The sequence below is a fragment of the Protopterus annectens genome, chromosome 3.part1, assembly GCF_019279795.1.
Source record: "Protopterus annectens isolate FY-2018-M chromosome 3.part1, PAN1.0, whole genome shotgun sequence".
Taxonomy (NCBI): domain Eukaryota; kingdom Metazoa; phylum Chordata; order Ceratodontiformes; family Protopteridae; genus Protopterus; species Protopterus annectens.
This window is the reverse complement of record NC_056732.1, coordinates 1,754,469,198-1,754,483,085: the sequence shown is the minus strand read 5'-3', so window position 1 is coordinate 1,754,483,085 and position 13,888 is coordinate 1,754,469,198. Positions and strand designations below refer to the sequence as shown.

Below are 13,888 nucleotides of genomic sequence, written 5' to 3'. Positions count from 1 at the left end.
TACTTAATGGATTACCACCTATGTGGTACTTTGTGGGCACTTTGTTTTTGCCAAAGGGGATGACTATACGCTTTTTGGCGTTTAGCTTGAGGCCATGGCTCTGACACCAGTTGTCTGTTTCTATAAGGCCCTTTTGGAGGATGCTTGTGCCGGCTGGAGAGTTGATTATGGCACCCAGTTTGCAGTCATCTGTGAACTTGGTCAGCCACAGTCCTTCCGTGTTGGCCTGTACCGCCGAGAAATATATACCGAAAAAGAGAGGTCCCAGGACTGAGCCTTGTGGGATGCCACTTGTAACTGGTTTGGCGTCTGACATGGCTCCAGCAATTCTAACCATGTGGGTTCTGTCCTTGAGCCAGTTTGCAACCCATCTAGTGACATAGGGGGTTATATTTAAGCTGGTGAACTTATCTATAATGCCCGAGTGGGGTATTGTACCGAAGGCTTTTGCGAGGTCCAGGTAGGCTGTGTGGACCACCTTCCCCTCGTCAATGGCCTTGGTGACTGTTTCAAAGAAATTGACCAGGTTTAAGAGGCAGGATCTGCCCTTAACAAAGCCAAACTGGGTAGGATCCAGTGTCTGTAGGTCCCCAATATCTTTTTTTATGAGGTCCATGATGATCCTTTCCATAGCTTTGCAGACCAAGCTAGTCAGGCTTATGGGGCGATAGTTTCCAGGATCCGTTGAGGCACCACCTTTGTGGAGAGGGACCACTGTTGCTGTACGCCACTCTTTGGCTACATATCCTGTAGTAAGGCTAAGATTGAACAGTAGTTTTATGTTTATGTTTTAACCTGGACTGGGATTTTATTCCAGAGTGAAGGGAGCCTCTGGGTTATGAATCTGTCCCTCCAGCATGTCCTATTTATTTCAGTGCTGAGGTTCAAGTCTCGAGCCAGCGTGGCTCGATGGGATTTGGATTTTCTGAGGTGCAGCATGTCCATTAATTCCGGGTTGGACATGGCTTTATACGTCAGGCACAGATCGCCTCTGAACAGGCGGTATGCCACTGAGTAGAGCTGGAGTTTCTTTAACTGGGCAGCATATGGCATCTGTTTGAGCCCTTTCATTAAGCCAGCTTTATTATTTTTTTTTATTATTATTATTTTTTCAATTTCCTAAACATGGAGTTTAGTAATTGTAAGAAAGATTGAGGTCATTGCTTTTTCATTTTTGTTCATGCTTCAGGGTGCTTCGTTATATTACTGTGAAGAGATGGACTTGTTTTCTTTCTTTTTTTGTATTATAATATCCTGTATGATAAACTCTAATAAGTCATTGCTATGCAGTCTTTCTATTATCTAATACTTCATTAATCATCCCAGGAAACCATATAAGTACTCTCATGTTCATAGGTTCATAGGTATGTACTAGGCTATTAGCCCTAGGGCCTATATAAGCGTAGACAAAAGGTACCCTGGCATTCGCCACCCAAGAAAATTATTTTCCTGTGCCCCTGTCGAGCAGAGCCACAGAGATGATCCCTGGGGTGAATAGCACTCAAAGGCAGTTAGCCTAGCAGTAATCTGTAAACCAAGGAACCTATGAGCCTATGGGATGGAAATTTACCTAAATAATAAGCTGTCTGCTGCTTTCATCAATCTGATAGACATCAGGGACTGCTGTGGTACAAAAATTATAAATGCATAATAAACAGTATCTTCAGTAGCACAACAGGTGGTACACTCTCCTTTGGTGCAGAAGGTTATGGGCTATACTCCCATACCAGCTAGATGAATTGTTGGCACTGCAGTGCATCATGGGGAGGTGATGAACTTCAGCATGTGCTATATTCCTGAACTGGTGGTAGTTCAGATAGATGAAAAAGATCCCCCGGCACCTGTCTAAACATTAGGGGAAGTTCCTTGTTACACTACCCAAATTTTCCCTAGTAGTATAAATACCATCTTAGGTCTTCCTTAACAGAGATTACTAGCCTAGTGGGATTATCCCAATCAACAAAGGATAAATATATTTCAACAAACCTGCTTCAGCTGAGTGTTAATTTCTTATCATGAATATTACCACATTTACTTGAAAAGTTTTATAACATGTTGGAGTTTAATCTTATAAACTCCTTTGTTGTGATTAAAGATGGGAAGATGTGTTTCATGCTTAATGTATTATTTTATTCCATTTTATTTTTCAAAGCAGTAATACTTTTTGTTTCTGTTAATTATAGGGTCATCACCACTTGCTGCTGGTAAGTAACTCTGCACTTATTTTATTTTATTTATTTATTGCATTTGTTTACCAGGAAGGTCCACTGGGCCTCGGTGAGCCCATTTTCAGTGAAGACACGAGGAGAAAAGCTCTGCATACAAATAACAGGAGATACACATACAATAGAAATGCAGAAATACAACTACAATTACATAAAGAGTTAGAAGGCAATACAGTAACAACATGGGTTTAAATTAAATTTGGGATACAAGTACATAGCATTAACAGGTATTAAGCAGTAATAGTTTGAATATGAGTGGAATGGGTCATAGCAGAGATAACAGGTGAAGCAGTGAGCAGCTTGGGTAAGAGTGGAATGTTCAGGTTGTATATTGATAGGTAAAGCAGTAAGCAGCTTGGGTAAAGATTGGAAAGTTCAGGTTGTATATGTACATAAATTAATCCATTATGTTATATATGTATTTAACAAATAGTAAGGACTATATGCGAAGGGTAAGTTGGGTAAGATTTTAAAGACTACTAATGCTGAATACAAAGAGTTAATAAGTAGTTAACTGACTAGAGTTAGGGGCATGAGAAAGTCAAAGTTGTCCAAGGAGATACTGGCAGGTGAAATGATCTTTTGTGGGTACTTAACATTCATAAAACATGCACTAAGATCAAGAATTTAAATGTCAGGTTGATCTAGTGTGTTACTAGGTGGGAAGAAAACTGAGAAAATCTATACCGATAACATAGATTATACAAACTCCTTAATGACTATAACTTGAGATCAGGATTGAACAATGTAATCTACAGCACTCAAGCAGGAAATTTAACCACTAAGTTACTATAGTACAAAATATGCAAGATATCAGGCATGGCAAAATGGTTACAAAATAAATCATGCTATGAAATACACGATGATGGAAATAAAAAAATAAGGATTAATAAGGACATAAAAAATATTAGGACTTTGTAGGGGACTAACTCTTTCCCATCATGTACCTTACCTGTCAGACTAGTAAAGGTTTGTTCATATGAGTTAATTCTGTGACTCTGTACTGTGAGTGTATATCTATATGTGTGTGTGTGTGTGTGTGTGTGTGTGTGCATATATATATATATATATATATATATATATATATATATATATATATATATATATATATATATATATATATATATATATATATATATATATATATATATATATATATATATATATATATATATATATATATATATATATATATATATATATATATATATATATATTTATATATATATATATATATATATATATATATATATATATATATATATATTCTGATAACCTTCCATTGGACCGGTGATCAAGGAGCCTCAATCCTCACCACTGGCACCTGTGGGGGGTGTGTTCAATGAAAGGATGACAGGTACACAAAGATGCAGTTCTCTGCATCAAGTACAATTTCCTTAAAGAGGACTCAGAGACCATAGTCGGTATGGGGCTAGTTTCTCCCTCTTTCTCCAGATCCCCAGTAAGACTCCCCACTGGCACAGCTATAGAGTTCAAATCTCAGCTGAGTGACCAAGCCTAGGCCTCCAGCACCCTCTCTGTCCAACCAGTGCTTCATGTCCCTGCCCAAGTAGCTGACACACACACTCTTTGAGGTTTGATTTACACACACACCCCTGGGAAAGGCTGGCACATGTTTACTAGCTATGTCCCCTTCTGCCCAGACAATAAGGTAGTTTTCACTGCCACCAGTCACTCCTGCCAGCTACCTTATGACTCTTCCAAGGGTACGCAATATACTGAGTGATATTAATATTAATACAAATGGTCATTTGACCAAGAGCAAGGCTATTAGGAATGGCTCACACAGTGTCACCAAATAAATATGTGAGTACTCTCAAAACTTAAATATCTCTACACAGATCAGCCACAATGAAAGGTTTAAATATATTTTATAATAAATAATAAAAGAACAATACAATACTAAATATATATTCACAGTGACATCAAAGTTCAAAACCACATGAAATATTTAAAACAATATTGCAGGCCAGTCTCAAATAAATAAAGAAAAAATATCTAACCTAAGCTTCACTATATTCCTTACTGAATCTAAGAGACTTATACTATAACCCAAGAACTTACTAACAGAGCAAGACAGATGTGGTGAATGGCTCTTCTAGTTGTTGTCAGGTCCAAGACAGAATACAGAATGCTCTATCTCACTCAGAGACTTACCAAAATAATATCTCAAATATTACTGCTGGGATAGCTTGCAGAATGACATCACTTCTTGTCAACTGACTTCTAGTTTCCAAACCAAACCCCCCATTGCTGGCAGCTGGTAGTATTTAGCATCTACCTGTAAAAGTACTCATTCAACGGTTTTTGCTCAGATCTTTGGCAAATGCTGGAAGTCATAAACAATTATATTCCTCCACATTTCAAGACTAGTAATTAGTTCACCCTAAAGACAATACAGGAAGCTTCCTAGTACAGACTTTGTGTCTCTAGCTGCATTGAAAACTTGAGAGATAGCCTCTTTATTGTGCAGCCTAAAGTGATTTAATTTCAAATATTTTTCTAAAGTTTGCTGGACTGAGGTTAACCCTCAGGTTTCCTCTGTTAAAATATGTATTTAAACACTTACAATACTGCATGTGCAATCTGTTGTCTTTCAGTACGGCATCACTGTGGATACATTTTAAACAAAGCACTCTACAAATACCTTTTCAACACACACATCTGTACAAGCAGTTTGATAAACACATGATATACAGTTGTAATACATTTCTAACACAAGCATCTTGTATAAATCCTTTTGATATTCATCAATGACGTATAATTATTTACAAAATTCCAGCTAGCTGTACTGGCAGTATCTCCTTTCATCACACATATATCTACATATCTATATATCCATATAGATATATATGGATTCACTTCTGAATGTTGAAATACTGAAATGTTGAATTCCAGTATTTCAATAACAGAATTTTGAAACTGCACAAACATGAAAACACACAACACAGAAACATCGAAACACCATAAAACACAAACCACAAATAAAAGCACAACCTTCCCTAACATAAAAATAAAAGCACTAATAAACTGAAAACAAATAACACAAGCATACATTTTTGCAGGGGGCAAGTCCTTCTGCAGCCCCTGTGTAAGTGGCTACACCTCCCAAAACCCTGCTACTTATATATACCAACTCTGATGTCACCCTAACTCAAAGAAAACCCACAAATCTACTTTTACATGCCCTACATTCCCATTGCACACTGTCATACTACCACTTACTAATAACACACACACACAGACACACACACACACACACACACACACACACACATGTACAAAGATCACCACTTTCAACAATAACACATGCACACACTCGTACCTACCTCAACCTACACCTAAAACTACCCAAAAAACTAACACATTCCTACCCAAAACCCCCCAAAAAAGCAAACACCTACCTGAATCTCTATACATAACCCGACATCAGCCACCATGTAGACGTCCCAGACCAACACTGCCCCTTAAAGAGACAACAAACAATACAGTACATGCAGCACCATGCCTACCATGGATTTATGAAACTTAGATTTCTTAAAATGCCATTTCAAACAACTGCAATTTCAACATTCTGGTCTCAAAATACTGAAATTCGACATTTCAGTATTTTGAGGTTCAGAAGTGGACCTATATATATATATATATATATATATATATATATATATATATATATATATATATATAGCTTTACTATCAAAAAGTTGAAAATCAAAAAAAAAATCTACTTACTTGATGGAATCAATGTTGAAAATCATCACCATGATGTTCACCTTTGACCAAATTTGGAATGTCAAGAGGTGACGTCAGACCCTCAGGCATTTGTGCTGAAGCTGCCATATGAATTGCATGTCTGCAGAACAAGTGCTTACAGTTTTATAGGGGGGCAAGTGACTCTGAACACCCCATCTCCCTGCAAATTATATATTCCAACTCTGAGATCAAACTATAGTGGGGAAAAGTGTAAATTTCCTGATCCTCACTGTAGTGCGATCTGTTATCAGAACATCAAAAGCACATTAGTGAATGTGCACTATCATTCACTAATGTGCATTTGAACATTTGCAGAATGACATTACAGAAAATGGAAAAGACGCATTTGTCCATTTTAGTTTTATGTATGTGCCATTCCACATTTTGAGATATATATATATATATATATATATATATATATATATATATATATATATATATACACACACACACACACACACACACACATATATATATATATATATATATATATATATATATATATATATATATATATATGTATGTATACACACACACACACACACACACACACACACACACACACATATATAGGTTCATAGGTGTTTACTAGGCTAATGACCACAAGGTCCTTTATAAGCCTTGCCATGTATCCCAGATATATGACAAGTTCTGATACCTTTGATAAGTGTAAGCATGGGCCTGGAAGATGAACCATTTACAGGTAACCTGTTTGCATTATAGACATTGGTGTCAAACAAGAGATGAATTTCCAGTTTCCCATCTAATTGCCCAAGTTGCACTTGAATTGGGTTAGGGAGCAACTCTGCTTCACATGGATGGGGAGCCTGTTCCATAGATGTGGTATTCTCTGGGATACATACCTATCTGTCCAGCAGGTCCTATTTATATCACAGGCAAGGTTTAAGTCTTTAGAATGGGTAATTCTGGTACTGTTTGTTTTGTGGCTATGTAGGAGGTCCATCAGAGTGGGGTCTGACAATGCCCTGTATACCAGGCATAGATCTCCCCTCAAAACCCTGTAGGAGACAGAATACAAGGATAGGGCCTTGAGGTGGTCTGCGTAGGACATATTACTTATGCCCTGTATTCTTTTAGTCAGGAACCTCTGTTGACATTCCATTTGTTGGATATGCCTGACTAGGTACATACCAAAGGGGGCACTGTACTCAATGATAGGTTGGATGAATGCTGAATACAGTGGAACAATGACTATCTTGGACTTAGATGCCATACCTTTGTTTATAAGTCATGCAACATAGAATGATATCCTCACCACCGTATACACATGATGATCAAAGATTAGATACCTATATATGTGTGTCCCTAAGTCCATGACTGCTGGGTCAACTCTAAGCAGTGTATTGTCAATATGAAAGTTACCAGGGCTAGATGACTTCCCAAAGGATAGTATTATGCATTTCCTGGAATTTAGTTTTAGTCCATGGCTCTGACACCAGTTGTTTGCCTGTGTCAGCCCCTCCTGGAGAACATTTGTGTCCATATGAGATTCAATGACAGCTCCTAATTTGCAATCATCTGTAAATTTAGTCAGCCAGAGACCATTGACATTGGCCTTGACTTCTGAGAAATAAATGCTAAAAAGGAGTGGTCCAAGGACTGATCCCTGAGGGGCTCCACTTGTGACTGGCCTCTTTGTAGAGGTAGACTCTCTAATTTTAACTTCCTGGGTCCTGTCTGTGAGCCAGTTGGCTATCCATCGGGTGACATATGGGTTTGTACCTAACCTCCTGAGTTTGTCAACAATGTCCAAGTGGGGTATTGTGTCAAATGACTTGGACAGGTCAAGGTAGGCACTGCGAACAATTCTGCCCTCATGTATTGCTTTGGTGACCTTCTCAAAGAAGTCCATTAGGTTGAGTAGGCATGATCTGCCCTTGACAAAACCAAACTGGTTGGGTCCAGTGTCTGGAGATTTACTATATCTCTACTGATCATTACCATTATAATTCTTTCCATGGCTTTTCATATAAGGCTAGTGAGACTTATGGGTCTGACTGTTGCCTTTCTCCATTCATGAGGCACAAAGCCCATTTGGAGGTTGCAGTTGAACAGTAATTCCAGAGGCTCTGATAGGTCATGTTTCATGCAATTTAGAAGGCATCCTGGGATATTTTCTGGGTCCATTAATACAGTGATCTTGGTCTTAGAGAGAGCATTAAGAACATGTTCCCTAGTGATAGCAGGGGGAGTTATATTTGATTATATTTCCTGAGGAAAGATTGAGGGGGAGAGATGAGTAAACTTGGAGCTGAATTTATCAGCCAGGTCATTTGCTAAATCTTCTGGCTCAGTATAGGTGGCTCCATTTACAATGAGCTCTGCACACAGTTGTGTATTGCCTTTGAAGTTGCGGACATAGCTAAAGAATGCTTTGTGGTTGTCCTTGGCCTGTGAGGCCAAACTTACCTCAGATTTGGCTTTGGTAGACGTTTTTTGTCCTCTGAGTTGGTTGTTTAGTTTGATGAGAGTGCTTTTATCCTGCTGGGTTCTGCACCTCCTAATTTTTGCCATGATTTTCTTCCTCCTGTTATACATCTGATTGGTTTTATGATTCCACCAGGGTGGCTTGTTTTTTGAGTTAGTTCTGTACTTTTTCCTGCTGGGTACTGCTGCCTGTATGCAGCTATTAACATGTAAGTACAGGGTTTCTGTGAACAGTTCTGCATAGGCAGAAGTGTTCTCAGATTTTATAGGGGCTTGAAAATTTGCCAAGTTCTTACTTAATAGCAGGAGGTTAGCCTTAGAATAGCTTGAGAATATTCCTGGTTGAGCTGGGGGTCCAGGTTTTATTTTTACTTCAAAGGAGAACATTCTGTGGTCTGACCTTACCAGGGAAGGCATTACAGCAGGGGTTGTGCAGCACTTTCCCAAATCAGTGAGGACCAGATCTACTATGGTTCCACCCCAGGTTGGTGTATTGATTATCTGGTCCAGGGAATTTGCATTTACAAAATCCAGGAATTTCTATGCATGTACGTTTGTTGTCATATAGGGTTCCCAGTTAATACTGGGGTAATTAAAGGCACCTGTGAATATGGTATTGGGTTAGATGGTTAGACTTCCTAATAAGTTTAAATACATGGTATGGGTTTCTTGGGTCATAGAGGGAGAGCTTGCAAGGAAGTGGTATTGGATTTTACCTATGGTGATTTGAACATGGAGCAGCTCAAGTGCATTGTCCTGTTTGTCCAGCCTTGAAGTATATCCATTATTGATGTAAAGAGAGACACCTCCATGTTTAGTCCCTGCCTGTGAAGTAGCTGGTCTAAATGTGTGGAAAGCATTATAACCCTGCACTGTTGGTGTTCTTTCCATGGCTTTACACCATGTCTCAGAGACCACACAGACATCAGCATTCTCTAGGGTAAAGAGAGCTTCAAGGGAGTGGAGTTTGTTGTTTAGTCTCCTAGTATTGAGCAGTAATACCTTTAGATTTCCTTGGTTTTGATTTGCTATGTCGGAAGTACTTTCAGTTTGTCATTGCCTAAAAAAGGCACTATGGGAGAAGACAATATTTTAACTAACAATTCAAAAGCCTAGAAAGAAGAGGTGCAGACCATCCTTGGCAAAGCAGCATGGTCTGTTGACCATTTCCTTCCATGCTGACAAATATTGCACCCCCCCCCCTTAGAATGACACCAAAAACTAAGCCAATTATTAAAGTCAATCATCTTGTGTTTGTACTGTGGCACCATCCTTGGAGAAGGTAAAATGCTGCTCAATGCTAGGTTCAAACCAGCCTGAGATACATATTCTGAGAGCTCTTTGATGTGTCCCTTCATATGGTCTAGGGAGGTACGTCTCAGGTCATTTACTCCCACATTGACTATGACTGAGTCATATTGGTAATTGAGGTCCAATGACCTGAGTGCATGTATAATGTGATGGATCCTAGTCCCTGATAAGTAACTGACCTTAACTTTTTCCACATCAGTGTGTCTCAAAATACAGTCTGCAATGACTAGAATGTTGGCTTGTGTGTTGACTTGCCTTATGGGCTTAGAGATAGAGGCTCCATGAGAAGCAGCTCTATGTGTTGATGTGGGTGTTGTTTTGAAACAGTGTATTTGGGGCTGCTGAAGGTATCTTTTATGGGTACTTTGTCTAGGATGTCTTTGTGGTTGAGAAAGGCTACATGTAAATGCCTTAGTATATGTCTGCTTTGAATTGTGCATGATGGGTGTAGCTTGTGTACTACTGACAACCTTATTGACATTAGAAGTACTTTTATATGAGAGCTTTGCCTCCAGTGACATTGTGTAAATGCATCTCTCACATACCATATCAGTTTGTTTGAGAATTAACTGGTTGTCAGTAAACATGAGGCAATTTCTACATTACCTCAGGATGCCCATATGCACAAAGCCAGTAGCAGAGACAGTAGAAAAGTTCATATCCATGGCAACAAACCTTTTTTTATATATTAGACTGTTGGAGTGAGAATATCAATCACTGTCAGGAGTATCTGGTTTGCAACTATGTGGACAAAACTATCTGTCCTGTGTTCAAGTAGATATTGGAGAAATTTCACTTGTGCTTTTACAGGAAAAATGTCACTCAAGGTGTCTGAGTCTGTACAGAGCACTGCCAAACACTTGACGGGAGACTAATAAGTACACCCTGAAAATTTAAGGGTGAAGTATTTAGGCATATATTGTTAGAAACAAATCAAGCAGTACTTACTGAAAACAAAGAATTAGCTTGTTATGAATGATGAAAAGAAGGGAGTCGCATGAATGGCTACTGCCTGGCTACTACTAATGCTGGTCTCACCACAGCTTCATTCTGTTGGGATACAATACTTTAGCACCAATCCCAAGAAGAGAAGCAGGCCACAGCCTGTTTGGTGATCCACAATCTTGTCCCAGATGATGCAAGGGTCTGTAGGCTTGCAGCCTTTTTCTGGATAGATTCCTCGAATAGCAACCAGACCGTTCAGGTAGAATAAGCACAAACACTCACTCCCCAATCAGAAACAGTCAGGAATCAATGCACTCTGCTCCTACTCTCACCAGGATCAGAATATAAGCACAGATTCCAAGCTGTCACCTATAAAGCCATTATTAGGCTTTCTAGTGATCAGCAGTGTCCAGAAAATAATGTCACTGTACTCCTTCTCTCACCAGAAGAAATCAGAAGCACTAATCCCAAGATGCTTACTGAGAGGCAGAATGTGGGTTCTCCTATAACTGGTGGTCTTGCAAAAGATGCTTAAAGGTATGATGAAAAAATGGTTTATCCTAAACACTGCAGTTAGATATGAAAGTGGATAATTTAAGTTTCAGCTGTCTAAAAAGTTAAGTTTTAGTGGAGAGCCACTATTTTTAAAAGAGCAAGATAGATTGAAAGGAGGTGGGCACTTTTATATTCTGGTACTATGGAATATAGTAGGATGGCCAATTAAGTTAAATAGTTGAAGGAGTATGATTTCACAAAATGATAAGTTTGTGCTTACACCAGACAGTAAAAGCAGAGAGGAAATGAGATATATGGTCAAATTAACATAAGTGGCAGGCAAACAGAATGACAGTGGTGTATAAGAACACAACAGTAACAGGGTAGGAGGCTAGGAAAAATTCTGTCTGACTCACAACAGACAGAGCTGTGGTCTATTTTCAAGTTTTAATATGCAGTTAAAAGCAGAACACAAGTAAAACACAGTGTAAAGAAAACAAATCACAGTATACAACATAGAAAAAGCCAATCAAGTAATACAAAATACAATAAATGAAAAGCCAACTAGCCATTCCCTCACAGCAAGCTGTGGAAGAGTCTGGGTGAGCCTTTCCAGTAAAGCTCTGAAATGATTTATTTTACCCCTTAAATGGAAGGTTTATTTCCTAGCTCTACCCCCTCAGTTCACATATGATTAACCTTAACTGATCTGTTCTAATGTATGTGTGACTGCTTAATTGACCTGTTCTAATCTCTGTCTGACTCACAGGAGACAGAACTGTAGTCTCTTTTCAAGTTTTAATATGCAATTAAAAGCAGAACACAAGTAAAACACAGTGTGAAGAAAACAAATCACAGTATACAAAATATAAAAAGACAATAAAGTAATACAAAGTACAAAAAATAAAAAGCAAACTAACCTTTCCCCTCACAGCAAGTTGTGGCCGAGTCTGGGTAAGCCTTTCCAGTAAAGCCATTATTTTGTGTGTGTGTGTGTCTGTGCATGCAGTGCGAGATGCTATGAAACGATACCATGAAATATAATCAGGCACTGCTCATCGTTTCTAACTAAAGAAGTGTCCATTCATGTAGAGTATTTTTTTATTTGCATTTTGCTTACCAGTTTAGTCCGACCAGGCCTAGAAATACCCTTTTTTCAGTAGAGCTCCAGTACAAAAATACAACTTACAGCTAATGATGACACTTGTTAAAAGTTATAAAAATAAAATGGAGTGTTAAAAGAGAACAGTACAAAGTCTAAAAGAAAGAAAGAAATCCCATATAATGCTATACATTTTTTCTGCACTGATCATCACAGCGCAACTAAGTTACTTTTTGTGTAAAGCAAAAGGGGACACTTTAGAGGCTTTCAGTCTGTGGTGAGAGACGTATTCTCTATTCATGTTACAGACAGTGCAGCAGTGCCAACTACTAAGTGGTAAAAAAAGGATATCTGTCTGTATCTGTGTCAATATGTGTTTGAACGAGTACGTGCAGGTATGTAAGTGTCAGAGTGTGTGTGTGTGTGTGTGTGTGTGTGTGTGTGTGTGTGTGTGTGTGTGTGTGTGTGTGTGTGTGTGTGTGTGTGTGTGTGTGTGTGTGTGTGTGTGTACATTTGTGTGAGTGTGTGTGTGTGTGTGTGTGTGTGTGTGTGTGTGTGTGTGTGTGTGTGTGTGTGTGTGTGTGTGTGTGGGGTGAGGATCTGTAGCAGGCAACCATTTGAAATGTTCGGACAGACTAGATCAAGTCCAAAAACACAGAGACTGAATAGTCATAAAAATGGACTTACATATATTATGTCCAAGACATATTTCCTTTTCTGCTAGGTATGGTGATCTTGGAGTTGGAATTTATAAGTATGGTGGGGTGGGAACTTGCCTCCCATTAAGGGGTGCAGGGGAGATTTTCTCCTGCAAAAAAGAAGTTTAAAGGAGAAGAGTAATGTTCACAATTTGCTCTCTTGTGTATTTGTAGTATTTATTTTTTATTTTTAGCACTCTGCTTTTCAATAGGGAGCCGATGTAGAATGTAGTATATGTTAGTCTGTGCATATATAGTGTGTATGTAAGAGTGCGTGCGCATGTGTGTGTGTGTGTGTGTGTGTGTGTGTGTGTGTGTGTGTGTGTGTGTGTGTGTGTGTGTGTGTGTGTGTGTGTGTGTGTGTGTGTGTGTGTGTGTGTGTGTGTGTGTGTGTGTGTGTGTGTGTGTGTGTGTGTGTGTGTGTGTGTGTGTGTGTGTGTGTGTGTGTGTGTGTGTGTGTGTGTGTGTGTGTGTGTGTGTGTGTGTGTGTGTGTGTGTGTATGTGGCCTAAATGTGTGGAAGTCTATGTAGGTTTGCACTGTTGGAGTACTTTCTGTGGCTTTAAACCAAGTCTCAGTCATGATACAGATGTCTATATTCTTCAGAGTAAGGAGGGCTTGAAGGGTGTGGAATTCTTGTTTAGGCTCCTAGCATTGAGCAGTAACACCTTAAGATTGTTTGGAAACATCTTCACCTGTTTGTAGTTTTGTCTTTTTGACATTGCCTAAAAAGGTTATAAAGGGTGGACAAAGTTTTAGTATCCAAAAGCCTAGGGGAGCAGGCGCAGCCACTGTATGCATGACATGTTCATATTATGAGTCAAAGCCATTGCACCTAAACATCTAATAAAGAAGGTAACTACAATGCAATTTTTTTTTGCTCCCTGGAGA

The 13,888-nt window shown here is 38.9% G+C and overlaps 1 long non-coding RNA gene across 3 annotated transcripts in view; it reads left to right on the top strand.

Annotated features, from left to right (window-relative positions):
* Positions 1-13,888, top strand: part of LOC122798661 — a 700,012-nt gene that overhangs the window by 501,832 nt on the left and 184,292 nt on the right. Inside the window, exon 5 of one of the 3 annotated variants that reach the window (XR_006364294.1) lies at positions 2,184-2,204. The exons of the other annotated variants lie outside the window; for them this stretch is intronic. This is a non-coding gene — a long non-coding RNA (uncharacterized LOC122798661). The remainder of the gene's footprint in view (positions 1-2,183; positions 2,205-13,888) is intronic. 3 annotated transcript variants of the gene reach the window in all.